The 21553-nt window shown below is 35.5% G+C and overlaps 1 protein-coding gene and 1 long non-coding RNA gene across 3 annotated transcripts in view; both read left to right on the forward strand.

Moving 5' to 3' along the window:
• Positions 1-21553, forward strand: part of FIGN (fidgetin, microtubule severing factor) — a 130734-nt gene that overhangs the window by 1347 nt on the left and 107834 nt on the right. The gene's annotated exons all lie outside the window — the stretch shown is intronic.
• The window catches only part of LOC122688309, a 28688-nt gene continuing 7272 nt past the window's right edge, over positions 138-21553 (forward strand). Inside the window, exons 1-2 of the long non-coding RNA XR_006339412.1 lie at positions 138-14694; positions 20598-20600. This is a non-coding gene — a long non-coding RNA (uncharacterized LOC122688309). The remainder of the gene's footprint in view (positions 14695-20597; positions 20601-21553) is intronic.

The raw sequence follows: 21553 nt of genomic DNA on the forward strand, positions 1-21553 counted from the left end.
ACTAGTAATGCACTATGTAACCGCTGAAGTCAAATGGTATGTAAATTAGTTAAACTCAGTATGGGGTTTTTTTGGGGAGGGGGCTGGGTGGAGAGGGGAGAGGGCGGGAGTATGGGGAAAGACTCCTTGCTAATGAATATATATATATATATATGTACACACACAGAAGTGGATGAAAATTTTTTTCTCAATCTATTAATGCAGTTTGACTCTGCTTTCTCGATGATTGCACTTTGTAGAGTAATCAGTTCTTCTGAGTGTGGTTGTGTTTTGGGGGAGAGTGAGTAAGTGAAGGGATATCTTTTACATGAAAATAAAAAAATGTATTTTGATTGCTTAAAGTCCTTACTGCCATTTAAAGAATAGTGGTAGGATTTTATTTTTTATTTTTTTCCTTGCCATTCACTTGTCTGCCTGTCAGCGCTTTTTACTTTTAACCTGTGACAGAATTAAATAAGCAGGCACTGAAATTGACTTTGTTTGAAATCTCTCTTTCTTTACCAAAAAAAAAAAAAAGTCAGATAAATGGAGTGAGAGGGTCTTTTCAGTAGCTCTTATGACCGTGTGTATACTTTGTGATATTCAATTAAGACTAGAAGGAAACAACAAAAAGATGTTAAAAAGTATTTTGCACAACCAAAGGGTATGTCCACTTTAAAATATTTTTTTGTTTTTTGTTTTTGTTACATATACCCCCACCACCATGCATTCACCCTGAAAAGAGAGAAAGAAGGAAAGGGAGAGTATGAAATAAAGAAAAAGCAGTGGGGCAAAGCTGCCAGGGGTCTGTAATGTGGCCGTGGTTACTGCTCTCTCATAACACAAATGTGAATTCAAGGAAAGGAACTACAAGAGCCGATGCGCGACAGGCACTTCTGGTTGGACTCTGGTGACTGTTGAGCTAAACACACACCGCGCTTACATGATAGGAAGGGTTTGATTGAATTTTGCATTTGGAACTTGTTGACTTTGAAGCGATCAATAAGAAGACTGTTTATTTTAGATGCACATAATTTGCCCTGAGAAATGTTTTAAGGAGGAAAGAGCACAGCTTTTTTCCCCCGGAGCTGTTGGAGCGAATGGGATTGCCAGATGGGCGATTTCCCTCTGTGATGTTAAAGCTGTAATATATATTCAGAGCAGATTGGGCTGCTGCCTGTGATGAGGAGGATATTACATTTATAAATTTTAAATCGGAGCTCGGACAATGTGCTGAGAGCAGAAATTGGATGGTTTGACTGTTCACCGTATTGATACTTAAATGTGATTTCTGGGTAGTAGTAATAATAATTATTACAGTAATATGTAAAAAACACATTGGGGTAGGCAGTCATATAATTCATGACATTTAACAGCAGATTTAAATGTATAAATTGCCCCCGTCTCTGCTTACTATTAAATAATAGTCACATCATTTATTTCCCTGTGTGTTTAAATGCCCGTTGTGTAAGTGATGTTCATTCAGGAAGCTTGTTATCATATACTAGAATTCTGCGGAGGAAAAGTTTATATGTAATCTATAGACACTTGTACATATGTATAGAGTGGCATCAGTGGTTCCTATTTTGTAATTCTATTACTTTGATTATTTTTAGATTTTGTTTGTCTCAAATGTGTGGCCTAAAGGAGCCAGAGCTACAAACCTAAAAGGCTGGAAAGTGGGCAAGTCCTCACACTCTGGCAGCTCTGCTGTTGCAAATTAAAAGTGTGTTGTGGTCAGGAAATGAAAGCTACAATGTCTCTTTTGAACAAGTCGTTTATCAAGAGAAACATCTATCAGGGACTGCCTTGTCACATTGATCCTCTAAAAGTTAGGTCCGAGGTGGAAGCTGCTTTGATGTTTTTGATCCTAAATTTAATACAACAGAAGAAAAGCAAGGATATTTTGACCAGGATAGATTAAAAAAAAAAATGTTTCCTGGAACCAACAAGATCTATTTATTAGTATTATACTATGTGTGAAGTTTTTTGGATGTAACAGTTGAAAAGGTTGAAAAGGAAACCCCAGCCTTTTTAAATTGACCATTGTACATATTTATAGTACAGTCAGTTTTGGCTGGCTTCTTGGTTCATATGGACATTTTGAAAGTGATTGTTTTAAAGGGAAAATTATTTTGAAAGTGTTGTGGAACAATATATAGAGAATTAGAGTTTTCATGCTTTCAGGTTTTAGAGTGGCTCTCTTCCCTTCATCTTCTCTATTAGTCCTTATTTCTATTTCCTATCTTCATTTCATGTGTGACATACTAGCTTTTAGTGGAGAAAGAAACAATTTTTTTCTATTAAAATCATTTCCCAAAACATGCTTGCTCATATCATCTTTATTGTTTATTAACTGTGCATGTGGATCATTGGCAATATAAATTTCAAGGACTCACAAGTCTTTCATAATTTCAGCTTAAATTAAAAATATAGGTAGGTAACAGATTAAATATGCCATGTATCTTTGAATACTGAATATGTTGCATGCATTATTCAAATTTTAAATGGTATTATTGAAAAAATGACCAACTTTCAAAAAAATTTTTTTTTTTAGTGAAAGCTGTTAAAAGCAGCCTGTTTCATATTTGGAGGTAATGATGGAAGTGTTCCTTCTTTGGAATAGACTTTTGGATACTTGTCTTTTAGTGCTGGTGTCTATTTGCTATTTCATATGGGTCTATCAACAACTAGACTGTGGTGGGAGTTTGGGGAAGTGTAATACTTGCTAATTAATCATGTCTGAAATGAAAGAATCATAGCAGGGTAATAAAAATCTCATTGTTGTTTTCCTGGAAGAGGGTAAGACTTCTGTTTGGAAGCTGTACGTGTGAGTTGACTTGCTTTTTTCTTCTCCTAAAAAGACAGTTTATCGGGGCTCTTGAGAATTATTTCAGGAACCATCTTTTGGAAACAGAATATTTTTATTTTTCCTGACTGCACTGAATCAGTGAAATTCTTAAAAATGTCTCTGCTACCTTCTGAGTGAAAACATAGAGGTTTTTTTCCACAGTTCTGTTAAAGACTGCTGCGACTGAGTTTCCCAGTGCTTTTTTTCCCCATACATAGAACATCTTTTTTGTTGTTTTTATTCATGTTAGGCAGGAACTTTGGAGGCAGGTACTTCTGATAGGCATACGAGAGAGCAAAATTTGTGTTAATTACTTTTAGTTAGTACAAGAGCATGACCGGGGGGAGAAAGGGGACAGTACTTCCAGGAATCTGAAGACAGTCTGTATTATAACTTGATGTTTCTAAGATAGTTTAAAATATTAGCCACCTGAAAAATAGATGAGTAATATAATTACAAGTATATTATTTTTTGTCTGAGTCTTGCAATATCACATTTTAGGATTTGCTTAGTTTATGCATGGAGACAGATTCTGAAAGTTTAAGTGTCTGCAACATTTTTCAGCATTTTCATCTCAAGGTGAAAGACGGCTATGCTGTTTTTGTCTGTGAGTGTTTGGATGTCTTGAATGATTGCCTAATTAAGTAATCAGTTTTAATGGTCCAAAATCAGCAGAATTGCTAGGTGTATTTGAAACAATTGCAGGCTTTTATGTTTTGTACTTTCTAATTTGTTCCGAGAACCTCAGTTTGCTAAAAATGTATGCTGTTTTGCCTTTGATATTCTTGAATACAAATTTCACATACTTCTTTTGTAAAGTATATTTATTTTTGTAGAACTAATCATTTTAATTACCAGGAATTTAAATTGATTTGTAAATTTTTGATGGGGAGAAATTGTTCTGCAGACATTTGTGTGAAATACTGACCTGTAGTCCTGATTGATAAGATGTGATTGATCAGCATATTTGCTTTTTTATCTTTGGCCACTGATAAACTAGAATAACCAAATGGCACAGAAAACAGTGTAATTGTTTTCTTTCAGTGAAAAAACTTAATATAATTGCTTCTTTGGAGACATATAAAAGTTATTGTTTTATTAAAATCAGTTAAACTTAGAAATTATTTTGGGATGCTACTTGGAAGACTTCAAGTCCAAAAATTATTCCACCTTTAAATTAACTCTTTCTCTCTCTCACACACACCAGATTATAGCTAATTTTTTAAAAACTTACTGAAAATGAAAGACTTTTTGAAAGACTGTCAATAAATGCCTCTAAGTGCTTTTCATGGTCGGGTTTTATAATTTTCTTCATTCTTTTCCCCTAAACTTGAATTTTTGTCAAGTTTCTCATTTAAATTATGGTAGAAATTTCAAGCCTAGATGCTTTGACATGATTGCTGATTACTGAACCTCTTGATATTTTTGATGTTATCATTTAAGTGGCAGTTGTACGTACTACAAGAAATGCAGATAGTGGAAATAAAAGGTAGGTAAGAATACGGTAAAAATAAATTGTACTGATAAGTCTGAAGCAAATCAAAAGCAGGTGGGTGTGCAGTTTCCTCAGGGCAGCAACACAGATGCCTCCTCAGGAGCTCTGCCTCAGCTCCGCACATGCACCAGCGCTGTACCTGTTGACGACAGACTTAGTTAAGAGACTGAGGCGGCAGAAAAGATAGGTGACCAGAAACCATCCTAGCGTGAGATATCATATGGCTCTTTCTGTTAATAATATTTATGTACTTTATGCCGCAAATCTACTTGTTGTCTTGTTATTCGAATATTGACACTATGCTTCACATTGCATATGGTGGGCTGTGGTTTCAGAGTACATTAGAAGCAGTGAATTCAAAGGAGAATTTTAATGCAGATGTATTTGTGTGGAATATATGTATAAATGGATGAGGTTGCTTGTACTTGAGCTACTGTGACTTTCACAAAGCATTTACAGCATTACTGCTTCCAATCATTTTTGAAACGGATACATCTTGAAAGTAGAAATGCATGATTTATTATATGAAGATCCAAGGATAAACTTTTTTTATCCTGCAACCTGGCTTAAGTATTTGTAACTTTTATGTATGGAAATCTTTCTTAGAAAGTATTTTTTTTTTAGGTAAGATTGGAAAGTTTGCTTCCTGTTAGGATTTTGTTCTCATTTTCATGTGAGTTACTAGTGATGCATAACTTACAGAATGTATTTTCTTATCGTAGAATACATCATGTAAAATACTTATAAAATGTTTTCTTTTCCCCAGTATCTTATTGTTGAGAATATCTTTTACTCAGTTCCTCACTTATGAACTTACATTTCTGCTAGCAGTTTATATATGCAACTTGTGAATATATTGCTGGCAGGAGAGCAGAAACTGAATTTTACTTTATCCACCAAAAATCTAATATTTGTGCCCCCCCATCTAATATTTACCTCATGTCAATTTAATGCTTTTTAAGCAACTGACAATCGATTAAATGCCATATACTTAGGACAGTAAACTCATCTGAGAATGAGTGACCTCTCCTTTCATGCTTTGGTTTTAGGAAATGTTATTCATGGAAACAGTAACATTCAAAATAATAATTTTAAAGCAGTATAATGTAAAGTCGGGGGTTTCTAGGTGTTGCTGTAAACTTTTTGCAATTCTTCTGATTTATTATCCTTACCGTCAACACACATTGTCACCTTCACCTCAGGCTGGCTACATAATTTCTTGGCTTGGTACAAAATTGAAATGGGGGGCACCTTGTTCAAAAATTATTAAGAATTCAAGACAGCAACAGCAGAACATTAAACCAAGTGCAGAGCCCTTCTGTGTGGGGAACCTGTGGGCCTAGCCAGGTCACAGGTCAATGAAGCAGGCCCTGCCTTCATTACCCACAAACTTTGTGGAAGTCACTGGGTTTCCTGCATGGCGACTGACCAGTCCACAGTGATTGCACGTGCCCCTGCCTAAATGCTAGTGGTTGTTAAGAGCCTTGATGGGAAAATGGACCACTAGGTATCTTCTGCTCTTTCTATACATGGAATGGTGACTGAAATATTTGCCCTTATCTTATGTTGCCTTTTGCCTGATGTGTTCCCATATATCACTGGAATTTTTGTGCAGATATTCTTAAAAGCAGTCCTGTTTTGTAATTGTCTGCAGACAGGTACACACTAAAATATGTATTCCCCAGGCACGGAATGTTTAGGGTGGGAGGATTTCAGTAAGATTTGAAATAAGAGCATGTGAGTTTCTCTGTTGCTTTGTACCACCGCGACCCCACCCAAGTTTCAAGCACAAGTGAAATAAATATTTTTAATGTAGAATTCTAAATTATCTAAAAATATAGAAAATTCTGACCATTGAGAAATAAAAGCACAGCTTATTAAGTAAGGGAAAAGGGGCAAACATAAAAATAATTACCTTGTTATAGTAGCAGCAATACTGATGTTTTGACATTAGGAAGTGGTATTGTAGCTGTATAAACATGTGGTGACATATGTTAAAATTGTGTTAAAGATGAAAAGTAACTCTTTCATGTAGTGATATTAACTTTGCAGGATGTTATATTGAAATTGTGAACTTCATTTTTGAACTTAAACAGGAGCAGTCCCCTTCCCCCTGAAAAATGTAGTCACCATCTTTGACTCCTTTCCCCATTGGTTTGAACAGTCTTAAGTTGATGAGTAGATTAAACGTTTATATTGTTGCTTCCCAAGATACTTCTCAATGAGATCAAGCCTCATATCGAGATCCCTAAAACTAAATTTTGAAGTCAACCGGCTTTTTCAGATACGGTGGAATGTCCAGCAAGTAATGGATCTGAGTGCACTTGAAGTTGCACCATTTATTTTCAAAAGATATTTCCCACATCAGATGCCTCTGCCAGGAAGAAAAATATCAAAGAGCTCAGAAAAGTAACTATTCTTTTATGTAATCCAAGACTGGTTGTGGGGTGGGGAGGAGGGCTTTAAAGGTATTTCTGAAGAAAGAAAAAAACTGAACTTATTTTGAATGCCTTGTTAGACTTGGTGGAGAGAAATACTATATGTGAGACCTTCTAGAAGGAAAAATCTTTGCCCTGTGTAATAACAAGGCATACTCTCTCAGTTGACATGTACTTTAATGGAAAGAGGCTTGGAAATAGCTATTACAACAGTGTCCCATTTAATTATAAAGTCACCCCACAGTTTAGGAATCTTGCATTAGAGGCATTGTAAACCTGAATTTTTTAAATAAGTAGTGAATCAGAATGCATATATTCTGTGTTGAATAACCTATCTACAAAATCTGTAGTGTAATTTAATTTGGGAACCTTCTTTTCCCACCTTAGTCCTATCCTTTAGTATATTGTGTATTCATGTTAAATGTTTAGCTTTAAAATAGGTTAAACTAGGAATCTGGGTAAATATGTGGCAATATTAGTGCATTCTTATGCCAAAAATAGCTGTTTATTTCCTTTCTAGTCACTTCTTCCTTTCCATTTCAAATTGGAGTTAAGATTATAAACTCTTTCTCTTAGATCATATACCTGAATGATGCTAAATTATAAATCTTAATTAGCTATGATTCACTGATTTTAATTTTACGAGATAATTATTCTGAGTAGGATAAAAGGTTTCTTTAATATTGAAGGCATTTTCATTACAATACCCATTTAAGATCAGACAAATGCCATTAAATAAACAGAGTCCTATTAGTCTTTAAAGCTTAGCAGGTAATACTTTTGAATTTAAATATATGAAGAAATAAGTATATGGATAGGACAGCCTTCCTATTTGCACACTTTGAGTGCTTGTGATAAATTTTACTACCAGAAATTACATGAATCTAAAAGAATCTTTTCAGTAAAAATTACAGTTTTGATTATCTAAATGGAAGATGCTCTTGTGAATGTGTGCAGATCCATTTCTTTGTGAAGGTACTGATGTCAGAGAAATGCTTTTGGTATTTCTTTATGAGTAATTAGGTTAACGGGGTTAGTTGGAAAGTGTATCCTTTCCTGGAAAATGAAAAATTACATTCAAGCAGAGGTAAAAGAGTAGAACATAATCATGACTTTAAGTACTTAAAAAGATATTTTATGAGTCATTTTTAAAGAATAATACTCAATATGTAACTTGTTAAGAATAATAGCCATTTTTACTTTTTAGAGCACATCTGTATTAAAACTGACTTTCCGTTCATGAGTCACAAATCTGGAGTCAATTTTAGGCCCAACTTATAAAAGATGTGGATCTAATCCCCCACACCCCCTTGCTGTGGCATCCTGCTCCTATAGTGTTGGTATAAAGTTCTTTACAGAGAGATTTTCACTTGAATTATTCAGACAATTAGGCAGCATTTTTGAGGGGAACGTTAATACGACCCACAGGTAGGCACTGGGATCCCAAATGGCCTGAGTCCTTGTCTGACAAACTAGAAGAAGGAATTTTGTATGCCTATATGAACAGTGCTTGTTCTTTCTATGGGAAGATTTTAAATGTACTAAGTATATGATGTATTCCCTAATTAGAAAAATATGTTTTATGTAACTCTGAGGATGCTAATCAACTAATTTACGTATGGATTGTAAGATAGTAGGACTAAATGTTTTTCAGAAATAGATATTTAGGCTGAGTAGTGTCTCTCTAGAAAGAAAAACAAATCCACCTCTATGCAAATCCCTTTTGGGATTTATGGATTTTTGTTTGTGCTTACTTTGTTGTATGCTTTTGTTTTGTTTTTTCCTACTATGGGTGAGATGTCTATCAATAATATTTAAGAAATAAAATTATTAGGAAAAGAATCTACTATTGGAAGTTCTTTGTTATGCTATGTTCTCTTGGTAATGAGTAAATACAATGCATTATAGCTTGCTTGTTTGTTTCTGATTTGTGTCTTATTTTATGCTGTTTTAGCATCAAAGTAAAAAGACCTTACAGGAAACTATTTTGTATTGTTTATTTTTAAAAATACCCAATGAGAATAGCACAACCTGTGGTATAGATTTGTTTATAATGATGAGCAAAAATCCCGTTTTACCCTAATATAATTCCATTTCCTTGAAATCTACAATATCAAAATGCCATTACTACTAACTACAATCTAGGAGGTATTGATGATATACAGTTGTAACGCACATATGTACCTAAATTCATATTTTAAAAATATTTTTCTATAAATTCTAATAGCCAGTTTTGCAGATGTCCTTATGCTTGGGGCCAGTGGGGGAGTGGATTTTCTGTTTTGCTATTTGCAAACTCAACAGAAACCTTACTATCTCATCCGTCCTCCTGCTCCTGGAATTCATTCTTACCCATACCTGTGTTTTGAAAGGCTGAGGCCTTTTCTGTCTCTCTTTTTTTAAGTATTTCTCTGTAGGGCTGTTTATTACCTGATCATCTGGAAAATCAAATTTCACTTGAGCCACTGGAATATGATATTTAGATCATAAGGAGGTAGCTTGAATTAATTAAGAAGGTATTGGGCTGTGTACTAGGAGTAAAGTGTGGCAGCATTTTTTGATGTGGACAGAGTGAAAGACGACTTGTAGAAATGAGGAAATAGCCAAAGGCAAAAGAAATTAGGGAAGTTGTTAAGGAAGCTAAGGATAAGGACTGTTTTCATGTGGCTGTTGTTAAAAGTGATGTTGGCAATTAAAAAAAAATCAAATCTGATATAATTATGAGAAAGCATTATTTATTAGGAGTTAGCACATTAATTAGCACACAGCATTATAATCTAAACAAATTATATTCTCCTTTTTTAAAATGGCAGGTTCTGTATCAAATCTTGGATATACATGATTTATAATCACCCAAATTAAAAGAACTGTCCCCCTTTTTCTTTCTTTGAATTTGAAAAAAGTGTAAAAAGTACACATGCCTTTAAAGATGGTTCATATTACTCTTAGGTTCCTTTTTCTCCTTCATATACTCAATTAGGTTATACCTCAAATGAAGTTATAGAAGAAAATCTACTCAGGATTGGGATATATCTTTTTTTGTCTTCTTTTGGGAAATAATGCATTTATTTTCATTATAGGAGTTCAAATCATTAAAGTAGATAACTATGATTTAATTTGATGTGAGCAAAGTTTAAGGATAAGTTTTATATCTACCCTGTAAATACTAGCTGTATGTTAATGACCAAAAACAAAACAAACAAAACTTGCCAAAGCCCCATCTCAGACCAGTTAAATGGGAATTCAGGGGGATGACCAATGTCTTTTTCTTTTTCTACTCCAGTGATTCTAGTGTAAAGTTAGGATTGAGAATCACTTCTCTGAACCAAATATTTATATATTGCATGAGCTCTTAAATGTCTTGTTTTAAGTTTTAATTTTAAAAATTTCATTTTTCCCAGTTTGAAGTCATAAAAATAGATCTACTTAGAATGAATGTACTAATGGTTCATACTAGAGGTAGTTCACTCTCTGACTAAAGTTCAACAACAGTCTATGAAGAATCTTAAGAACATTGTAAGAGTACCTCTGAAAAGTGAAAATGATGATATCAGCAGATACCTACAGCCTATTGTACCTTGGGTAAGTCCTTCAACCTCTCTGAGTCTCAGTTGTTGATTATATAAAAGGAGAGTTGATCCAATGACTCAAGATTTTTTTCCAGTTCCATTTAATCCACGATGCTTGGTCATCGACTAGTAAGTTTGAGTCACTTGAATCTTGATTGGTGGCCCACCAGCAGCAGAATGAAAAGATTTTTTGTTTCTGTTTAAGAAACTCTAGATATTGCCTTGGAAATAATGAAGGAAGTTCAAGGACCATTTATCACTTTGTTAAGCCCTTTAGAAGGGATGGTAACCATTCATTAAATATGCTTACTAATTGGTTACAAGCAAATGTGTCAGCAATTCTAAGTTGATGAGTGTTAGTTAGCCAGTGCTTTTTTTCCTGTAAGATATAATAGATTAACAAGAAGATTAGCTTAAGCAGCAATGGAGTGAGGGGCTTCAAATCTCTCAAAAAATATGTCAAAATTATAGATCAGTATGAAAGTTGAATGTTTATCAAACTGGAAGCAACTCCATCTTTTCTCTATTTATCCCTAACTAATCTTTGTTCATCTTCTTTTTACTCCCTGGAATGTTCTTCTCCACCAGTTGAAAACCTACCAGGACTTTGACATTTAGCTTAAATGTTGCATCACCTATGAAAACTTCTTGAGCCACCCTAATCAGGATCCATTTGACATCTGCTTGATATGCTCTAAGCACTTAGAAAAAAATCTCCTTTCAGTCACTTGCCATCTTTCTTCTTCTGTAGATTGCTGTTCATTTGTATTTCTTGATTACGAAATTGTAAACTCCTTGAGAGCAGAACACATCTGATTCATTTTTTATTTTTAATCTCCTCAACATGTGTGTACAGTGCAGGACCTGTAATAGGTGTTCAATAAATGTTTGGTGAAATGAATCGATAAAGACTGTCACTTGGTTCATCTTTATTAATCTTACCTGAAAAAATTGGAAGATGCTTTTTAAAGTACTTAAATACAGATCTATTAAAATTATGTATTTCATTAAAACTGAAATTTCTGTATTCTTTAATCACTAAAGAAAGACTTTATAATCTTATAATTCTGAAAAATAGTTTTATAATTATATACCCAAAAAAAGAGCTTATAGTCATTTGTTCTATTTTCATATCTCTGGATACAAGAGCATTAAAACTATTTTATAAAAACAGAACATTATAATGATATGTAATAAAAATCTGCAACCTATTTCAATTATAGGCAGTAGCACATGACTTCAAATCACTGTGCTTTACGTATTTAAATATTTTTCCTTTTGTGTTTGTAGTCAGAAAAATTTGAGGGTATAGAATCATAAAATATTAGGCACGGGGACTTCCAAATCAACTGTTTGCCAACATAGGGTTGATTGGCACTTGGTTATTCAGCCTTTGGTTGAACGTGGGAAATCAGCACCTCCTAAGGCCTTTCTTTCTATTTTGTCCTTTCTCGGATAAATAGGCATTGTGCAGATATGTGCCTGGCAGTACTCAAAACAGATTTTCTTGGGAACATGATGGTATTTAGGGTGCTAAGATATGAGATGCAAGCTAGCTGATTTACAATTGATATGATAACTTTCATTGATGCTGTAGTTTGTAAATACCTTTGATTAACACTTTAATTGACATACTTTTGTTTCATATTTAGTGTCTGACACTAGTCATTTATTTTGTACTAAATACTGGGCAGTAAACAATTTAGCTGGGGTTACCCCAGTGACCCTGTCTTCTAGTGGTTCAAATGTATTACCCGCTTAGTTTGTGTATTTGTGGAAGGGTCAGTTTATTTCTTAAACCTGTCACTAATGTTACAACATATAGCATTACAAAATTTTCTAAGGGAAATCCAATTTGAGCAAATGTTGAAATTGTAATGTGTTAGTCCACAGTATTTTACAAAGTCTTTTATATTTGTGTATTTGAACCTAAAGATAGATGTACCAGAGAAAAGTACTTGTTCACATTGCTTCATGAAAGAACTCAGAAAAAACAAAGGCACTATTGTCATTCTTCTAAAAACACAATTTTACTAAGGAAACCTATAACCTTTAGTGAAAGCTCACTAGTTTTCTTCTAATTTGGACTCTTCAAATCTGAAAAGTTCTAGATGCTATCTTACCACTTAATATTGAAATCTAGGTTGATCTTGTACACTCCATGTAAGAGAAAATATCTCCAGTGCTGACTGTTGAACCTGCATTATTACAAAGATACACTGTTAAGTGAACCACAGGGAACAAATGTTGTTTAGTCAATTGCATGAAAACAGCTGCACCTTCAACAAAGAGCTTCAATAGTAAAGAAGTATAGTGCATCAGAAGTAGAATAATAAAGATTGTGAAACAGTAGGTTAAAAGTAGCGAGAGTGTTTTTGCAGTTTGACTGCAATAATCTTTTTAGTTCCTTTAGTTAAATTAGCTTTTCTGGAAACCAGTAATCTTCAAGCAAGTTAAAATTGCTTAACTATAAATCGAAATCCATACGGTTGAGAGTAACGACTATGAATTATGCAACCTTTATGATGGTGGCTTGCCAACAACCAGACTAAATCAAGGGAGGATTTAAAAGACATAGGCTTAAAATTCTGCCTGGTTAAAATCAGGAAGTTGGGGGATTTTAAACTAAATAAGAAATAGCCATGCAGATTCTTCCCATCTAAAATGTCAGCCATGTTTCTTTTAGTCTTCTCATAGAAAAAAGAGGGGTGATTCCCCAGAGAGGGTAGTAATGTATGTTGATGGTCACTAAATATGAGCCACGGTTAAAAGTCACGGTCAATAGTTTCTTTTGTTGCTATTCTTTTTTTTTTTTTTTCTTGCCCTCATAAGCATAACTGTCAGCTGTTAATCATTGAATTTTTTGTTAGATCTACACATGGCAATTCTTGAAGAATGTGAAGCTGTGATTGTCCTCTTGGCTTAAAATCAGAAATAAAATTATTTCAGGTGAATACAGCTCTGTGCCTGTATATGTATGAGCATTCAGAAGAGAAACCTATGAAAGAGTTGGCAGCATTGATAGCTCTTTCATTCTGAATGGGCCAGTTAGTAGCACCATACAGATACCATCTAAGTGAGCCAATTTAAAATTCTTAACTAAGTGGCCCAGGTCTATCTGAGAGGTGGTACTTACTTGTCCCTTAGGTGATCGATTCTGGCATGATACTCAGTAAACAAGATTTATGAGGAATTAGTTAAAACTGAAATTGAAATTGGATATTAAAGTATATAGTTCACCCTAAATTGACTTGGATATATTTGTTAGACATGCATGAGAAGAATTTTTAAAATAGATTCTTTGCATTAGAATAAAGACTAATCACAAATAAGCCAGTTAAAATTAGCTTGCCTGATATGATTGTTTTCCTTGAATGAATGACCACACCTTCTTTTAGCACTCCCCTCTTTGTCCAGGGTTTAGTTTCATCATGCACATGTCCTTGAAGAAATGTAGCATCTTTCACAAGATTTTGTACAAGTGAAATCAGATACCAGTTTTTATTGCAGAACTGAGCCTACAAATGTTTCTCTTTAAAGACATTTTTAATAGAAACAGTAAGGTATAAATCATTTAAGCAATTACCTGGACATTGTGGAAATGGGGCTTGGCTTGTTCTGTAGCCCCAGATGTTTTCAGATTCCAGTAATAACTCGGCCCAGATATTTACAGCTTAATTTTCTGTGCATGTGCACTTGTCCACAAATGGCTCCTACTTCCCATTTTCTGTTGGACAACTGGGCCACTTAGAGGTACAGAAAGTGATTTCAGCGTGGGTGATGACAAACATTAATGGTTATAATAAGTTGCTTCTAGAAACTTTGATCACTTAAAAAAAATAGGCTAATTCTTAGAGGATTTTCTACTAAGAAATAAATTATTAAATGGCATTTTCCTTTACAGATGGAGGTGGGGGGAATGTCTCCCCATCCCTCAGAATTATATTCAGCCTTGATCTACTGTGTGATAAAAGTAATTTTTTTTTTTTTGATGTGTCTTCTGGCACTGGTTGAGTTATCATGCAGGCTGCTAGTTTTCTTTGCATTACTACACAGTTTCTCTTGTTCTTACTAGAAACTAAACAAATGGAAAATAATGATTGGTAACCATCTGCTGTGCAGAAACTTCACATAGAGCAGTTAACTCTATTTTATAAAACAAGACCAAATGAGTGAATTATACTGTTGCCAGTAAATAGCAACATGAAGTAGAGCGTTCCTTTGGACAAAGCAGGAGCATAGGGAGCCAGCATTTATTATGGGAAGTCAGTTGGGTGGGCTGTGGGGTTGAATGTGGCCCAGGCATTTATATGTGTGCATGCGTGTGTGTGTGTGTGTGCGTGCGTGTGTGTGTGTGTGCGTGTGTGTGTGTGTGTACTGCACTATGTGAAGAGAATGGTGGTTTCCTCTCTACCTGTACCGCATGTCTCCATTCTTGCCCCTCATAATTCTAATCAAGTGAATCGGAGCAATGCAGATGCAAATAAATCAGTTCAGTCACATCATCCTATATCTTTTTGTTTGCTTAAAAAAGAAAGTCAGAACTCATAAAGCCATAGAGAATAAAGATTTATAAAAGTATGTAGGCTTCAGATCAGAATCATGTTTTTTTCCTCAGCTATAATGACTAGAGGCTAGCCAGTTGGGCTTTAAATCATTCTCTGCTCTTATCCTCTGCCTAAAGAATACTGGGAATCAGATTGAGTATATGTCCAAAAGATATTGACAGGCTATGATTATTCATATAGTTGCTGTTGAAGTATGCATGCTATATTGAGGGAGGACATGTAGTGGAATAGACAGAAGTAAGTGGTTACAAAGAATTTATTCAAATGGACCAGGTAAGACTTGATTTTATAGGTGTCCATATAATCAATCAGTCTCTTTCTCGTTCCCTTTCTCCATCTATAAAATCTGTTTAGTATATCAATGTACTTAGACATTCAAAACATACATATTCTTACTTTCACTTACTCAATACTGGGGTTTTGCCATATAGCAAGAAAAGTTGTTTAAAATGGGCAGTATATTGAGTTCAAAGGACCCATACAGTTCATAAATTCTCTGGTGTCTACTGGATTTTTCATCAGGGAGACTTCCAATAAAAATGATCTATTTTAGAAATAATATTGTTTAGTAGGTTGAAATGTGGTGTAATAAAATTAGACCTTCAGTCTTCCAAAGTTACTACTTAGATGGCACCCTTGGGATGGTAAAATGGCTGTATAAGCAGATGAATCAGACAGCTCCACTGATGGGTACATTTGTCAGTCTCTGTTACAGATATAATATATTCTTATATCTGTAATCCTGACACTGTTACATCCAAATGAAATCAACATGAGGTTGTCATCTTTAAGCAAATATGTTAAGTGTTGTCTTTTGTGCTTTGGATTTGAAAGAAAGGGGCCCAGGGGAGGCCGCATCATGCAAATGGAACAAATCCCATTTCTTCTGAGCTGTGCTGTTTTCCCCTCCATGGCAGCTGGCTGTGTTATCTTTGTGTGTTTCTCTGAGTGCTGACAATTCTTTCAGTGATCTAAGTTAGGGCACATTAGAAAGTGGAAGCAGCTGTCTGTCGCTATACTGAGAGACGTGTTTGCTCTACTGCAAAGATGAAGGACCATGAATCCTTGACACACTCCCCCCCGCTCCCCCCTGTACTTCCCAACATGATCAACATTCAGACGCACAGATTGTCTGCTTGGACAGTTTTTTGTTCTGACTGACAGCATCTGGCATAGACAAATTTAAAAATACATAGCATGCCATGCTTGGAATTGGAACATCCCTTCTTTATTAATCTTCTCATTTAAACCATTCATTTACATTTCAAGAAAGGTTACAGCTTGATATGGTTGAAACGTTGATTTTTAAATGAATAACCTTCTAATGAAATGTCTTGAATGAGTACCAAGCAGCTAGTGTTCATTAAAAATTACACCCGATTAACACGGCCTTGAGAGCCTGAGAGGAAAGGGATTTCTTATTGTTTTAATCCACAGTGCAATCCAGTGTTTACCTTTCTGGCACAAAGCGAATAGAAATGATGCCTGTACTTGCAACACTTCTGATATTGAACACAACTATGATATCACCCTTAAGCCGACAAAACACTTGGCCTTGTTTAATCAGCTTTCTTTCCCTTGGAAAACCCCCAGAGTGTTAAAAAAAAAAAAAAACAAAAAAAACACCAAAATATGCCTTGTTCAGATCCTCTCTCTCTCCACATCCCACCTTCTCCCCAGCCCAAAATACTATGTCTCTATGCCCAAATCAGAAAAAAAAAAAAAAATGGTATGTTTTCAGATGGAAAAGTGGTAGAAAATGCTTTTAGATTAAACATTCCCTCTGACCCCAGGATGGTGGATATACATTTGTTTGTCTGCATTACTTTAGTAATAAAAAAAAAAGGCAAAAATCACTCAATTTCTCTGCCTCACGTCAACCCCTCCAACACACTCACATTTCTTACCCATTTTCAATTCCACAGTCAACCTTAGCAACATGCTTGTCTAGCATTTATGTAAAAATAATATGAAAATTGACCATATCAGTCAGTCTGTAGACTTTGAGTCCAGAGGTGGGGGTGGGATGGGGGAAGGAAGGAATCCTCCTTTCATCCTACATTTTAGACTTTTCATATCACTGCAGATTTCAGCTATTAGTACTCAACTGCAAGTGTGGCTAAAACAGTTCTAAGGGGTGTATGGAGGGTGGGGTGGTGCAGAATTATTATTTTTTGTTTTTAAAAGAACTGTTCAAGTGCTAGGTAGTAAATATGTAAAGCAAGCATGCTGGTTAACTTGGAAGAATAGGCTTCAGAGAGAAGTTCAATTAACAATTGTAGGCAGAAGAGGTGATATATTTCTTCAGCATGTGTAAGAGGTCATTTGCTTTAGGATAAATTTTGGTGAATTTGAGAGAAGTAGATGCTGAAATAAAAATGAAAACAGATTACAGCTTCATATCAAAGGCACTTTTACATTCTTGAATATGAGGGGGAAATGACACATTTTACTCCATGGACTATATATTATTTTAAAATTTTGCTATTTTGTATTTTGTGAACTTACTTCATTTAAACCGTTCACTTAAATAAAATAAATCTTGGAAATTAATGTTATCTTTGAATCTAGAATCAGCTTATCACTTCACCCCTCAACCCAGATCTGGGCTCTAGAAATTAAGGTGGACACTGTTTGGTTGCTGTTTTTCTTTTCTTTCTTTCTTTTTTTCCCCAAGAAACTAATGGCAAGGGATCAAATCATAGTATATCAGTTCCAGTATTTTGATTGCCAGTAAATGTTTTATAATTAACATTTTAAATATAAATTACTTCATTTGTTATTTTCCATTTTGATTTTTTTTTTAATGATCAGGTTTTAAAGGTGGTGCCAATGTGCATCTGTAAGCAAACTGGGAATGGGTTAGAATACACAATTCCCTTATGTAAAAAGTCAGGTTTAGCAGTAATGCTTTTAATCTGGACTTGTACGGGATTCAGAAGCATCCATAGATCTGCTTCAGTAATTACCATACCCCAAGTGGCACTGGAAGAGACATTTGCCTAAAAACTTGATGTCTTCATTACGCTGTTTACATTTTAATTAGAAACATGAAAATTACTGATTCATACAGACAACTATAGTTTAAGTGGTTTCGTTTACCATCCAATAAATCATAAAAAAAAAAAACCCCACAGTTGGCATAAATAGTTTACTAGGAATCATTCATGGGAATAATGTGTTGGCACTATAAGCTGCTTAAAATATGTTTTTATTTTACCAGAAGTAGAATTTGCATATAAATTAGAGAATGGCATTTTAAGTTGACAGTCATTTATGCAGAATACCACCCACATGCAAATACATATATGGGTGGGTGTGTATACTTTCTGTGAGTTTATAGAGTTTTGCAGTATTGTGGATGTGCACATGTACCCAGCCTAGCTGATCAGTTGTTTTTTTTTAAATGCACGTCCTTTTTAAAAATCCATTCAGATATGTTGTGGGTGTTCTAAATCTGCTCATCCACAAACACATCTTTTACCTGATAGGTAATATCAACTTTGCGCTAAGGAAAAATGTTTATTTGTTGTGTGCATATGTCTCGAAGAGGAATTGCTGTTGCATTTGCTCTTTCCTTCCTCTTTCCTCTCTCTTTCATTCTCCCCTGATTTCTGCATGTACCTGTCAGCACCGCTGCCCTAACATCGCTTCCACTCCGAGTGGCCAGACTGAAGCAGGGTAGCTGTCAGAGTCCATTCCTGAGTCAGCAGCATGACCATTGCCTGAGTCTTGCCACAGTCACTCATCCAGTTTTCCCCTCCCCAGGGGACAAGCGTCCTCCTCATCAGCGAGGAGGAATGACCCTTCTGTCTGGCATGCTCAAAATCCCGAATCTCCCCACTTCGGTTCGTGAGTTCAAATCCCCCCTCCTGGAGACAGGGCTGGGACTCTGGCTAATGACTCTGAGATACTCTGAGATACAGAGGGTCAGTGCGCTGGTGAGCTGGAGTGCTGAGGCATTGTGCGAGCTGAGTTGTACATTTTTCGCCTAAGTGTACAGACTCTTCCTCCCCTCCACTCCCCTCCCAAACCCTTTACTATAGATCAATATTATGCAAAAACGAACCAGAAAGAGCTACAGCCATTAAAAGCCATTTTTCTTTTCCTCATCTTTGTTAGAAAGTTACTGAAGAAGCCTCTGTTGTTTTTTGCTTATTCTTTTGTAGTTGAATGGAAGCAGACAGTAAAGTTCATATTTTAGGCCCACACTTATTTTACATTTTAGGCCCATGGGCTATAGGTAAAAATGAATTTTAAAAAATACTACATAGGAGGAAGAATCTGCACATAGGTGTTCCACTTGAAATGTCATAGCAGTCATTGTTTCAAACTTCTGAATGTGAATGTATTACATTGAGGCTCCTGCTAACTGCATGATGTGACTTCTGGGAATTCATGGGAATAAAAGGAATTCTCACAAGGTGGCTTCAGTTGATAGGTTTGTGCTTCATTTCTGCATCTTTTGGTGTGTCTTTTTTAAAGTTCTAGGGGGTTGCCAAAGTTTTAAGATGCTAATCAGGTATTTTGTGTAGTTCACAAAATTTTAGATTTTAATGAAAAATCATGAGGATTATTTTCACCATCATCAAGGTAATTGGTCCAGGTAATCAGACGGAGACTTTTAAAAATAGTTCTTAATGCTTTGCATTTAGCGGGCAGAGTCCCTGAGCACATCACTTAGGGGAGTAGTGAATTCATGGGCATATGCTCATTGGTTTGTTTGGAGATGCCTCTTTTTTTTTTTTTTTTTTGTGGGGGCGGGGGCAGGCAGGGCACTTATTAGGCCTCAGTATTTCCAAGAGGTGATTAGATACAACCGTCGATGTCAGTAAGGACAGAAACATGCTGCTGCCTTGTGCACGTGGCAAAATTCGAATAGTTCTGTGCTGTCTGGTAAATCCCGTCTGCTTTATGCAGTGTGGCCCGAGACAGTTGTGTGGTGAGGGAATTCTGGCTGCTGGCCAGCCATTGACTATGAGATCCTGGGTACCTGAGAGCTTATCAGTTCTTTCGCTTTGTAAAAGAAAAAAGTGATGAAAATGTTGGTAAACTGCCATGAAGGTTTAAGGCTGCTGGAACAAGGAGCCGTGTAATCAGATTGGAAAATGGAGCGCGGGATTCTCTGCATGGAGAGCAGCCGTCTGTGGACCCCGTGAGCCGCTGTGCGGGTGCCCGAGCTGACCACGTTGTTAGCAAATCAGCTTGTTTGCGGCGGCAGCAGGGTGGAAAAGACCAGAGCTGGTGATGGTATGTAACGGAGGGAGAGTCTTGCATGGCACAATCTCATCAGCTTGCAATTAGCTCGGGCTCTTCAGTCACCTTCTTCATTTTCTGCTCCCCCCACCCCCCACCCCCTTTGTGTTAATACCTTGCACTTTAAACAATTAAGTAAGGGAAGTAATCCTTCAAGCAAGTCAAAGCCATCCTTTAATTTTATCACCCTGCTGAAAAAGTATCAGGTGGTCCATTGGTCTTCATCAGATGCTGGAAATTCTCCGGCTCACTGTAGCATAGAGAGCGGCTTTAACCAACTGGTTTTTGAGATAATCTTTCACGTATCTTGGCAAGGGGGGGGCAGAAAACGGTATAGCATTTAAACTAGCATTGAAGTTAAAATTAATGTGAGGGGGCATTACAAATACCTTTTGGTTTATATACAGTAGTGAATCTGTTTTATATTTTTAATAACCAGAGGCAGTCTGTGTGTGTGTATCTGTGTGTGTGTGTATGTGTGTGTGTGTGTGAGAAAGCGAGAGATCTGTGTGTATATATCTCATCTGTAAAATCCTTTCTGCTGCTATTTATTTAGGCATTTCTATACAGCACCTTTCTGAAGGCTCTGATGAGACAGCCACTTGTACTGATAATTCCACTATTTCACCTTTAGCGAACTTGATTCACTAAGGTTTAAAAGAACAAGGATATCATTGCCGATCATATGTGTTACTTGTTAATCCTTTAAAATAAAATTCAGATCATGTGGGGGAGAGGTGAGAAGAGCATAGGTTTGCAAAATCAGTGTAATAGTTTTATATATTACTTAATTCAAGGACAGCGACTTCTTAGATACTGCTTAAAAAAGACTGTTTATCTAAATAAAATATATCTTCTAATAATATTACTTAAGCTACCTTATATCAGTTTATCTCTTCCAGAAAGCTTCTGCTAAAATATTATCCATGATATGATATGGTTTATTAGGAGTTTGTCCTAAGATAGAAAGTGGAAATTATTTCATGAATGTTTCCTTTAGAAAGCAGCATAGAGAATGATAATGTGAATTTGCTTTTAATGGTTATTAAGGGATTAATTGGAGTATTTTAAGTGATTTTTCTCAAAAATAGTAAAGTCCTTTCTGGGGGTTGTTTGTGTGAATAAAAATGAACAGTCATAATATTATTGATATTTGATTACATTAGTATCATATTTGAATTCTCTCCATGTTGTCAACATAAGAATTTACTTGCCCTTATTAAATGACTCAATAATACTGATAAACTCTGTCTTATTATTTCCCTTCAGAAAAAAATCTAGCACTTTATGACCAATCGTTTGGATTCAGGATTTTTTTTTTTCTTTAAATTTAACACAGGATTCAGAAAGGTTAACTGTTCATGTACTAATGCTGTGTGAAAGATAACATGACTTCT

This window comes from Cervus elaphus, chromosome 33, assembly GCF_910594005.1.
Source record: "Cervus elaphus chromosome 33, mCerEla1.1, whole genome shotgun sequence".
Taxonomy (NCBI): domain Eukaryota; kingdom Metazoa; phylum Chordata; class Mammalia; order Artiodactyla; family Cervidae; genus Cervus; species Cervus elaphus.